The 12,121-nt window shown below is 32.5% G+C and overlaps 1 long non-coding RNA gene across 1 annotated transcript in view; it reads right to left on the bottom strand.

The window, feature by feature from the left end:
- Nucleotides 1–1,119: 1,119 nt before the first annotated feature.
- Nucleotides 1,120–12,121, bottom strand: part of LOC143197122 (uncharacterized) — a 92,846-nt gene continuing 81,844 nt past the window's right edge. The window contains exon 2 of the long non-coding RNA XR_013005935.1: nt 1,120–1,240. This is a non-coding gene — a long non-coding RNA (uncharacterized LOC143197122). The remainder of the gene's footprint in view (nt 1,241–12,121) is intronic.

Genomic DNA, 12,121 nt, shown 5'->3' with positions numbered 1-12,121 from the left:
AAATCTGTCCATGTATATTTTACGTTGAGGCGAAATGGTTAAATCCTAATTATACCAATTCAAAAAAGTCCAATTGCTCAAGCAGCATCAACGATACGCCTCAGCATATATCTGAATGGTATATGAAATTGGAAACACGAGTCAGACAAAAAACAGAGCATATCGGACTAAAAAATCAAAGAACTGTGCTGGTTAGTCGGAAGATACTTCCAACTTGACCTAAAATCAAAGAAGTTAATTTATCACTTTATCAATTGAATTTATGGGGTGCCAATATGGGGTTGCACTAAAAATCAAACCAACTAGTGATTCAACGCTGTCAAAATAAAGTTTTTCGATTAATTACCAGTGCTTATCGCTAAGTAACCAATGAATCAATGAACCAAAATTTCGCCTTGAATAATGAAATAAGGATGTTAAATCATAGCAACGTGGAAACAATACAGGTACTGAGCAACACCCAGGCAATCAGAATATTGAAGCGAACCAAACCACATGAACTTGTACAGTGTATATGTGTTACTAATTGTGGTTTAACTAGTGTAATTTAATTTCAATTTGATGATCATTGCAAACTACGTCCCAATTGGTAGGATGAACTAAACACGGGCCTTGATTATGAATTCACCATAAAATGACTGTCACGCCATTATTTTAGTTCTTATTTTAGTTATTTTTTTAATATAATACATATATTTTCGCTCCTTAAGGGGATGTCAACATAAAGTATAATAAAACGTAATTTTTTTGTAATCCAAGTCTTAATAATTTGTCATCATGTCTTAAAGACCCTCTTCATAACTATCACTAGGTATAAAATTAATTCATTGTACTTAAATTTATTTAGCATGGTACATAAACTTCTTTTATTATTACAACAAATTTGTAATCATCAATATACAACAATATCGTAGGTTTGATAATTTATGTCACAATTGTGTAACACTAAGTAATGTTATAATAATGAAATTATCATTAATACAAATAACTTTTTTAATCAATTTTTTAAATATTTTTAATTAAATTGTTTTCTATCGTTAACCTGGATTGGCTTAACAATATATCGTTTTTAGGGTAAATGATGTGGCTCGGTGAATGGAGGTAAAACGAAATGAAGTGTTTACATTATGTGACCGTTATTTATTGAAGTAATATGAAAATGTGGAAAATACAAAATAGATAAAACGGATGGCAGCGGTGTTACCTGGTGACGAGGTTTGAGCAGTCGATGGTGGCACGTCTAAACCAAACGATGGTTGGTAACTGAATGATTGGAAATACCATTCAATAACATCCCAGATACACGTCTTGGGGTTGCCAGCTATTCGTTATCGGGTTCTAGTTGGCGCGGCTGGCACCCCGTCCGTGTTCAGCATCTGGATTTATATTTCTGGGTATTCTGTAGACCGTTATTCCACTATGTAAAATTCGACATGCCTGAAGGTCGCTACACGTTTAAAATGTTATCGTTTCCTTACAATATTATATAGCATAACTGCTACCTTTGCTGATGATGATACGGTAATATTCCAATCTCCAATTCAATCTTCCAATCTTCTCTTAATAAAGCTGCAGTATAGACTAAAAAATTGCGAATCAAATTAAATGGAGCAAAATCAACACACATTGAATTCACAAATAAGAGGATCACGCCACAACGTGTCTTTACTAACGGCATCAATTTCTATATGCCAACACATCAAAATACCTTGGGATGTCCCTGGATGCCAAGCTTAGATGGAAGAAGTATATAATTAAGAAACGCCATGAACTCAACATCAAGTTCAGGAAAATATATTGGTTTATAGGCCGAAACTCCGAGCTATCAGCTTACAACAAGCTTATTGTATATCAGCGAGACCAGTGTGGGCTATGGAATTTAGCTGTGGAGCCGCGCCAGTGACCAATGTCCAATGGCCAAGTTATTCAGAGGTTCAAGAGTTCTAAATGTGACGCCTCAAACGAAAAAATACTTTCTAATATTGTAAATGTTTGAATACTAAAAGATTCAGTGGAAAATTTCTTAGTTATAGTTGTTTGTTAGTAGGTTAAATCAGATTAAAGTTAATTCTTAGTCGTATACTAGTTTTAATAAATTTAAAAATAAATCAAATATAAAAAAATGTTATGGTTCGGGGCTTCTTGAGGTGGTTTTGTTTACAGCATCAATCTCTTTTCTAAGACCGTCAAAGCATATTGGTAATAATCTTCAGTATTTTAATCCATATTTGTTCATATGCTTTGTTGTACTAGTGTTGTTTGACTTTAGGTATTCTTCATCAGTTTAATTAATGATATGATTGAAAAATTATACCATTTTGTCATGGTATTGTTTCGAATGTCGGAATTTTTATAAAATAGGAGAGTTTTTTTTATAATATAAAAGGGGTTAGTGTATTTTTACTATTTTTCAAATGTTTTAAATAATTTGTAAAATTTTGATCCTACTCTGGATTTGTTTGTGTACAAAATTTATTATACATTTATTATAAATTTTATATATGAACTAGTTCTATGTATTGATGTTACTTTTGAATTTCGTTGTTGTGTGTGTGTGTGTGTAATGATTACATCGTTACAGTGACCTCATTATCAATTTCAATCAGATAAATCACATAATTTATATACACGTTATTATTTTTAGAATAAATTAAGCTAGTTTCAGTGATATTATTTTTTAAATGCGATTCTTCAGTAATTAATAAATAATTAGATAACTTCTACTCTGTCAATAATTTATACATTTTATAATAAATCTAAATAAGAGGGTTGACAATAATTGTTTTCAAAATATAACAGATGAATATTAGAAATATAATAATTTGATTAACAACTTTTTTCAAAGTTATTAACTGGATATCATTAGTAATTAAATCATAACTGTTTAGAGTTTTTAGTATCAATTAGACCAAATATTAACTTACACCAAATATAATGACGATCATATTATTTTCTCATAATTTATTATTTTAGTTCATATTTCTATTTTCTGAACACACTTTGTAATATTTATATATTAATAAATCATTGTTTTTTCGGGGTTTTTTTCGAGAGATTTTTTTTTAATGATATCTCAACTTAATTTTATCGTTTTTGCGATTGCAATTAAATTCAGCTGAAATCACCTGGTGCTAGTTGCGTTGTGTTAATCACCAGTAACTTTCATATTGAAAGATCTACATTGTAGACTCTTTATATCTTATAAATATATTCTTTCCAAATTGGAGTCCATTTCCATCTACTTCAAGGCTTAGTCAACGAATAATTAACGCTGTTTTATGGTCCTTAACTAACCATCTAGAATTATTCTGTAGACCTCACATTTCATTGACACATTGATGTGGTTTGACGATTGACTAAACAAGTTCATTTTATATGTCTTAGATATAACCTATTTTATGATAAGTTATTACATTAGCAGTAAAGTTGAACAATTCGTTTACATTTCATGGTGATTTATCCAGTATCGATTACTTTATCCTCTAAATTTGTGAGTTAATATTCGAGTGCGTCTATTGAAAAAAACTATTAGATGGACTTGGTTTCTTGTGTGAAATAGGAATGCAGTGATCATTAATATTATGAAATAATAATATTCACTCGGTTGAGTGTCAGCATTTTAAGCATTAGACTGCTGTTAGTACCGTTAGTTTTTTTTGGATCTGATCTGAGTCCGTGAGGAATTCGTTCGCTCTTTATTTGATAATTATGCAATCTTCATCTTTGAATCTATACTTTGGATGTGTCTAAATTGATTAAGCTCACATCATATCGTAGAGAAACATGCCCAAATTTCCTTAAACTTAGGGTTTGGAATAATTCAAGTTTCGAAAGGTCAGTCTGTAATAATATTCAAGTCTTAGCGCCAGGAAATATAAGCTTTCAGACAAAATTTGATTTTGGTGTTGAATATAATATTTTCTTTCTTTCACATTCCGTTTTAGAAAAGCAAAACCTTTGCAGCTTTTAAGTTGTTACTGTGTACTTCATAGCAGTATTTTAGTCCAGAAAAGTAAATACCAAAAAGCTAATAAGCAACAGACAATAGGCTAGATGACTGTAATAAATAATCACTGAGGATCAGATCAATATACCATAGAGAGATTATTAAAAAAATATATTTATTTTAATATTAAAACTAGGATTACTAACATTTTACTACAAATAAGAACACAAAATTTCTAAATTCGCCATGTTAAGTCAAACACCTATCAGAAGCGCTATGAAACATTGACGTCATTTACCGTTTCCTAACCATCATTTCCACATTCCAATATTTAAAGATATTAGCGTGCTTCGATTTTATTTGGACTATCTTATATTTGTGAGTTAAAAAATTGTTATTTTTGTAACGTAGCCATGACGGTATTTAATTGACACTTGTCGAAGGCTTGAAGTTAAAAATGTTTCCTTTTAATAATTTTTGTAATTTTGAGAATATGTGGTAAATATAACAGCAGTGAATATTTGTAGTTAGAGGCCCACTTTCATCTGTCCGGTTGACATTCGAGTCTTATATACTGATTTCATGTAAGATTTTTATGCTCTGGAAAGAAAATACACAGCTTGTTTGGGGTTACTAGCGATGTATAATTACGTTAGGGATCCTGACACTATGCATACACGATAGAATGTCTAATTGTAACACAAAATCATTAAAATAATGTATAAATAAGACCTACACCTATAGAAACTGTCTAGTGCGACCAAAACAACTATGTCACAAGCAGATTTGAAGCGTCTTACTCCGGATGAAGTAAATACGTAGAATTATAATAAAATAGTTTTTAAAAATATTTATCTGGCTTACGGCATCCTGACCCCCTTATTAAAATGAACTAAGGAGGATAGACCACATAAAGCCGAACAATAAATAAAGCCTCCAAGATCTTACGCCATATATCAAAATATACATGTCGATGCCTTACTTTGCAAAAAAATATATATATATAATGGATTTATTGACATAGATTTTTTCTTTATGTATAGTATTTTGGTAATTTCTCGGACTAGTTCATCATCTAGTCGTTTAACTCAATTTTTAAACTCAAAATACATTTCCGTTCCTGTAAATTTTATATTTCTAAAGCCGCATCATTATCACAAGAAATAATATTCGTAAGCTCCATTATTTATAGAACAAATTTATTTGGCGTCATTGTAATAAATTTTTAGAGGTGACTTAAAATACTGAAAAGTTCGTTTCTGAATAAGCGGATGAAACACGTCAGTGCATTTATAGTACTATCGGGACCTGTATGCAGTATTTTAGCGTTATATTTTTGTAAGTTATTCTGTGAATCATCTCTGTCGGGCTATGCTCATCCTTTTTTAGACTATATGTCCGTGGCGACGATATTTAAAAATGGTTTCCCCTTACGTACAATCCAGCTTCTCCTGTTTGAGGTATTTTTAGATCTTATATGATTCATTTGTCCTAGACTAAAGACAAAGAACTGATCAATATATACGAGTGCATTATTATGCACCAACATCTTTTTTTATTTAAATGACAGTATTATACGTAAAGTAACTTGAAAAACTTACTCTGTCTGAATTTTTCCAAATTCACTGATGATGATAATCGCTTTAATTATCTCGGTTTTTTGTGTAGCGACCTTGAGGCATGTCGAATTTTGCATAGTGGAATAACGGTCTAAAAAATACCCAGAAATATAATCCCAGATGTTGAACACGGGCGGGGTGTCAGCAGCGTCAACTGGAACACGATAACGAATAGCTGGCAACCTCGAGACGTTTATCTGGGATGTTATTGAAGGGTATTTCCAACCATTCAGTAACCGACCATCGTTTAGTTTAGACGTGCCACCTCGACTGCCCAAGGCTCGTCACCAGCTAACACCGCTGCCATCCGTTTTATCTATTTTGTATATTCCACATTTTTATATTACTTCAATATATGACGGTCACATAATGAAAACACCACTATTTCATTTCGTGTTATCTCCATTCACCGAGCCATATTAGGTTACCCTAAAGTGGTGACCCCGACGTGATCTTTCGCAGAATTGGTTTTGGAGACGTTAATGGAGGGTACGTGTAACATGGTGTATTTTACGTGGCCGTTATATTTTTTGTTTCAATATTTTTAATACTATTCTTCTTCAATTTTACTTTTGTTCATTCAGAATCACATTCTTTCAAACATTTGTTCCTTATTAAATTTTATTTTAGTGCTGGAACAATGAACTTCATTTCATTATTTCCATTTCATATTTAAAATTTTTTTTGTTCAAATTTTATTTCTTTCACATTCTTTTGAACTCTTAGAGATTTTGCCATCATTATTTAATCATTAGCATCTCGACTAAACATTTCTTTCCGCACTATGTTTAAATCATAATGTAAAATTCTGGCAGGGGAGTATTGTAGCGATCTTGAGGTATATCGAATTTTACATAATGGAATAATGGTCTACAAAATAACCAGAAATATAATCCCAGATGTTGAACACGGGCGGGGTGCCAGCACGCCATAACGCCAACTAGAACACGATAACGAATAGCTGGCAACCCCGAGACCTGGGATGTTATTCAAAGGTATCTACAACAATTCAGTAACCGACCATCGTTTGGTTTAGACGTGCCACTATCGACTGCCAAAGCCTCGTCACCAGGTAACACCGCTGCCATCTGTTCTATCTATTTTGTATTTTCCACATTTTTATATTACTTCAATATATAACGGTCATATAATGTAAACACCACTGTTTTTTCGTTTTACCTCCATTCACCGAGCCATATTAGGTTACCCTAAATTGGCTTTTTTGGGATTTTTTTACAAACAATAAAAATGTAGAAGTTTACACTTTTTATTATATATTTATTGACACTTGGTTGAAATATTTTTAAAATGAAATCATATGTGAGTTACACCGCTCCAAAGACACCATATCGATGGTCTCCATGATTCCGTTTGGTTTCAATCACCAAGTAGCATTTTAATTTGCGATGTCGTAATTATTATATGAACTCGAGCGTATCGAAAATTAAATGAATCAGTTTTTATATTTCATAATTGTTTTCATTATTTATACTCACCATCAATCTAGTACGTTAAAGTTGCTTGTTTAATGGCATTACTCACAAACTGGTAGCATGCGAGGTTTAGATCCCTTTTTCAATATTATTATAGCCAAAAATATTGTAATCTCAATGAATCTAGGTGTTCTGAAGCCAACATCTTCTAAACATCAGGTCAACAGTCATCTATTCTTGACACATATTCATACACAGGTTTAATAGCTCCTTGGACTTGATATTAAAAATGACTTATCGTGATGAAATTGCCTTAGCTTAACTTAACCTCATATTGTCACCATTTGCTTCAGCTGTCTTCACCCATTTGACAATTTTGAAGTGGAAGATTTTGACGTCAACCATCTTATGAAAGATAGTATATCAAATTTATTCTTCAACAAATAAACTGGTCTCCAAACTAGCTATCTTCTTTTTCTAGCTATTGTAACTTTTCGATGTCTTTGAATATTATAAAAAAAACTTTATCAGTATATTCTACATATGTTTAGGAATCAATTTATGCAAAAAAATCATCATATGCTATGATCGGTATAAGAGGTTTAGTTCTTTTTACCCATGGTAATAAGTTTTTATCCTAAAAAGTATTTCAACATTTTGCCCTGTTAGAAATGTATAGCTCACAAATAGGATCTTTATTTCGAGCAAAAAAAATTACTATTCATAGTTTACTGGATTTTTCCTTTTATTTCCAAAGACCAATTTTTAACCCACCAATTTTTTTTTAGTCTTTGTGATTCCACAATCTGCCCTATAGGCAATAAGTATTTCTTATGTCTATATTATATTTACATGGCATGCAGAAAATGTCTGTAATATTCTAAAGCTTATTCTAAAGTTTATGTATGTCCAGTAATCAGGTCAGGTGCTGTTAAACGTTTTAGTCTACGCACTTCACTATCACGTCGCATATTTAGCTGATTAGCGAGTACATTATGATGCACCGACACTCTTTTGAAGTACTTCACACAAACACGTTGAATTACACTCGTTATAGGTTCTAGAGGAATATCGCGTTGTATCATATTATTTGAAATATAGTACGGAACATTAACAATTGCACGCAACGCTTTATTTTGGAACCGTTGAATGATGCTATTAGGATAGGATATTAAATTTGCTAGCGGTACCCCATAGTTAGATTCCGTATGACCAAATAGGCTTGAGTATAGACTCATACAGCAATACCTTGTATTGAATTGTAATGATAACTTGGATTTGCGCCCGATGAGCCAATACATTTGATATAATTTCAGACGAAGTTGTTTTCATTTATAGAGTATGTGCTTCTTCCAGGTTAGGCGTCGATCTAAGTACAAACCAAGATATTTAACTTGCTCTGCTTGGGGGAATTGACGATGATTGGTATTCACCGGTGGACATGTTCTTCTACGCAGGGTAAACGTTACATGGGTGGATTTTATTTCATTGACTTTAATGCACCATGTCTTCAACTATAATTGTATTTGATCCAGGTGGGTTTGTAGGTATTGATGATGTGACCGGATCTTCATGGGATGCCAATATTGCTGTGTCGTCTGCGTATGTTGCCACAGTAGCTATTTTTGTGGTGGCAAGATGGGCCGTATACAGAAGATACAGTACTGGACCCAGTACACTACCTTGCGGATCTCCTGAATATATGGGATTTAATTCGATATGTTCATCGCCTTGATTTACAATAAAATATCTATCAGTGAGATACGATTTTAGTGACTGATAATCCGGATGAGGGAGAAGTTTCTTTAGTTTAACTTGCAAGCCCGTATGCCATACTTTGGCAAAAACCTCAGATATATCTAGAAAAGCAACCGAAGAATATATTTTGGCATTTAGGTCAGTGTTTATTTTGTTTACAAGTCTGTGCACTGGTTCTATAGTCCCATGTTTATTTCGAAACCCAAACTGATGTTCTGGAATAATTTTTCTTTCTTCTATTATATAGTTTAGCTTCTTGATGTTTACAGTTTACATATACTTTACAGTTTCTCGAAATCTTTCGAGATTATCGGTAATAAACTTATAGGCCGGTTGGAGGTCACATCTTCTAGTATTTTTCCTGGTTTAAGAATCATTAGTATTTTAGCTACTTTCCAGATGCTAGGGAAGTAATTAATTCGTAGCATAGCATTAAATATAAATGTTAGTAGTTTCATACCCTTTTCTGATAGTTCTTTTAAAATTTTACCAGTAATTAAGTCACAACCAGGAGCTTTTTTAATATTAATTTCTCTCTTTATTGTTTGTTTAACTTTTTTGACCGTTAATTTCGCGTACGGTAAGTCCATTTGAAATGGCGAATCTAGAAAGCTAGTAATTTTATTTTCCTCATATTTATGTAGCTGAGACTGGAAAGGTTTAAAAACATTTTGTAAGTGTTTTGAGAAAATGTTGGCCTTCTCTTTATTGTTTCTAGCCCAATTATTTTCGCTTGTTTTAATAGGTGGGTTATGCTGTTGGGGTCTCTTAAGCTTTTTTATTGCTTTCCACAACAAATAGTCTGTAGCCTCAGTTAGTGTCAAATTCTCTAGGTATTCTTGAATGCCTTGGTTTTGTCCATTTTGAATTAGTTCTTTCATAAACCCACCAATGAATTACTGTTATAGTTACATTATTACTATATATTTATATTGTATAGTATGAGATTATGCATTTAATATTAAAGATAATATCTTTGAGTTAAACTAAACACATATATACATTAAAATTGTGTAAATTTCAATAACATTATTTTGCAGTATTTTTATAGTGTTGACATAACAGAACTGCTTGATTTCCGAGCACTAATTTTCAAACCGTAGTAAAAGCGATTTAAGTGAGAAAACTTTTGTTATTTTTAAAACAAGCTTTCTAGAATAAAGCCTTGAGAAGTATTGTAGGTGCACCTAGATTCGACAGGACTGATTACCTACACTGAGACTTTCAGATACCGACTGCCACCCAGGATATCAAGAGAAATGCGAGGAGACATGAGGATCCACTCCATTCTCATGTCAATATCGAAGTAATACAGCTGTTGGATAATACTAAAACAGGAGACAGACCGAAATGATGACCTAATTTGATTTTGAAGATAGGGCGAATAGGCCTTCCTAGATGTATACCTAAATTAAAGCTATTTTAAAGAAAAATGTAGGTAGTCAGTAACGACTGGTAACAATGTAATAAATAAATTTAAAAAATGTTTTCAAAACAATGGTAAACAAATAATTTTTTGAAAGCAAATACTACTAAAGTCAAACACTTATGAAGACTGAAAAAAGTCTATAAAATGCTGCAACATTGGTTCACACATATATTAGAAAACCCCACAAAATAGCATAAAATACAGGACATTTGAACGATATCAGTGTTTTACATCAATACAAAAAATAAAAACGTGTTGACGATTTACAGATGTTTGAAACTGTGTATTCAAGCGAATAGAGAAGAATTTATTCTGCCGATGTTTGATAATAGATAAAACATGGATATGCTACTATGCACCTGAATCAAAACTATCGTTAGCAATAGTTAAATGAGCCGGCTTGGTGGCGCAGTGGTAAAGACGATGGGACGGTCCTCCTACTGTTGCGGTAGTCGCGGGTTCGAATCCTACTGGGGCATGGTCGTAAATTTATGAAAATTTGTGAATTTTCTAGGCCAGAGTGTAAAATCCGACAAGGAAAATGATCTCAGTCACGCCAGTAACCAGGCTGGGTAAGATCGGATGTCTTCTGGGATGATTTCTAAAATTGGTCACTCGCCAGTCGGTAGACTTGCTGCTGAGGGCCGTGGTTCAGAGCCCACGTTAAACTTTAGGCCCAGTCGAGATAAAACCATAGTTGGTGAAATTATACTTTAAAATTTATAAAAAAAATAGTTAAATGATATATAAAGGTCCAGAAGCTAATTGTTCTACAAAAAAAAATATCGAAAATTAAATATATATATTTTAAATTCTTTTTAAAGAATATTTTAAAGTCTTCTTTTTACCAACGATGGTTTATCTGGTCGGGACCTATAGTTTTAACGTAGGCACCAAACCACGGTCCTCCACGGTCCAGAAGACATCCGGTCTTACCCAGCCTGTTTATTGGCGTGACTGGGATCATTTTCTGTGTCGGATTTTGCACTTTTTTCTAAGGACAATCATAAATGTTAAATAATCACAAACATAAATTTACGACCATGCCCCACTAGGATTCGAACCCCCGACTACGCAAGAATAAGAGGACCGTCCTGTCGCCTTTACCACTGCGCCAACCAAGCCGGTTAAAAGATATTTGATAATAATTTCTTTATAATTCATCTCACTATATCATTGCGGAGATTCGTTTCTAATAAATTTCAGTCCTAATAAATTTAAAAAAAAATACGAGAAATGCTTTGATTTAAAACTAGTTCCACAATGATATATTAACATTACAGCACTATTACATTAAATTTATAAAATAGCTTCGTGTAACATATAACAATTACTTCACACCTACTTCCATAAAATAAACTAAAAGTAAAAGATTCGTTGAATTTATGGAACTGTAAATTTAGACAAACGCTACAAAAGTAGGACGTGCTCCATTTATTTATTGTAACGGAACACATTTTTAAGTGTTGCATAAGACCTTAGGTGTAGCGGCTATAAAAGGATGGTAACAACTTTTTATATGCTTAGATATCTAGCTATGATTTGTTGTTTATATAATCAGTCATAATAATTAAACTAGCATATTTAGTAGAAATTATAGAGAAAACGTACTAATTAATTACTAATTTTATGTTTAAAATAAAGAGACAGTTTGATGATTTTTTTTGTTTTTGAAAAAATGGCAAATATTAGTTATATATGTTACATTCGTTTTTTTTGGCATTTGCTTTCTGATTTGTTGCAAGAACATCAATCAAGTCGTTTGATCTACAAATAATAATTAATTGTTGCAGCATGATGTCGCTAGTATTTTGGTTCTTCTGTTCTAAGAGGCCTTGACATCATTTTGCAGAAGAATCCATTGCTGTAACCTTGACCCTAGAACTTCTGCGTCCTCGCGCGATATCTGCTCTCGTTGGTTCAGTTTATTGAACTT

This window comes from Rhynchophorus ferrugineus, unplaced genomic scaffold (genome assembly GCF_030347505.1).
Source record: "Rhynchophorus ferrugineus isolate W39M unplaced genomic scaffold, kcgeb_rfMv2 rfM5, whole genome shotgun sequence".
In the NCBI taxonomy this organism is placed as follows: domain Eukaryota; kingdom Metazoa; phylum Arthropoda; class Insecta; order Coleoptera; family Curculionidae; genus Rhynchophorus; species Rhynchophorus ferrugineus.
Note: the sequence above shows the minus strand (reverse complement) of the source record. Positions and strands in the feature narration are given on the sequence as shown.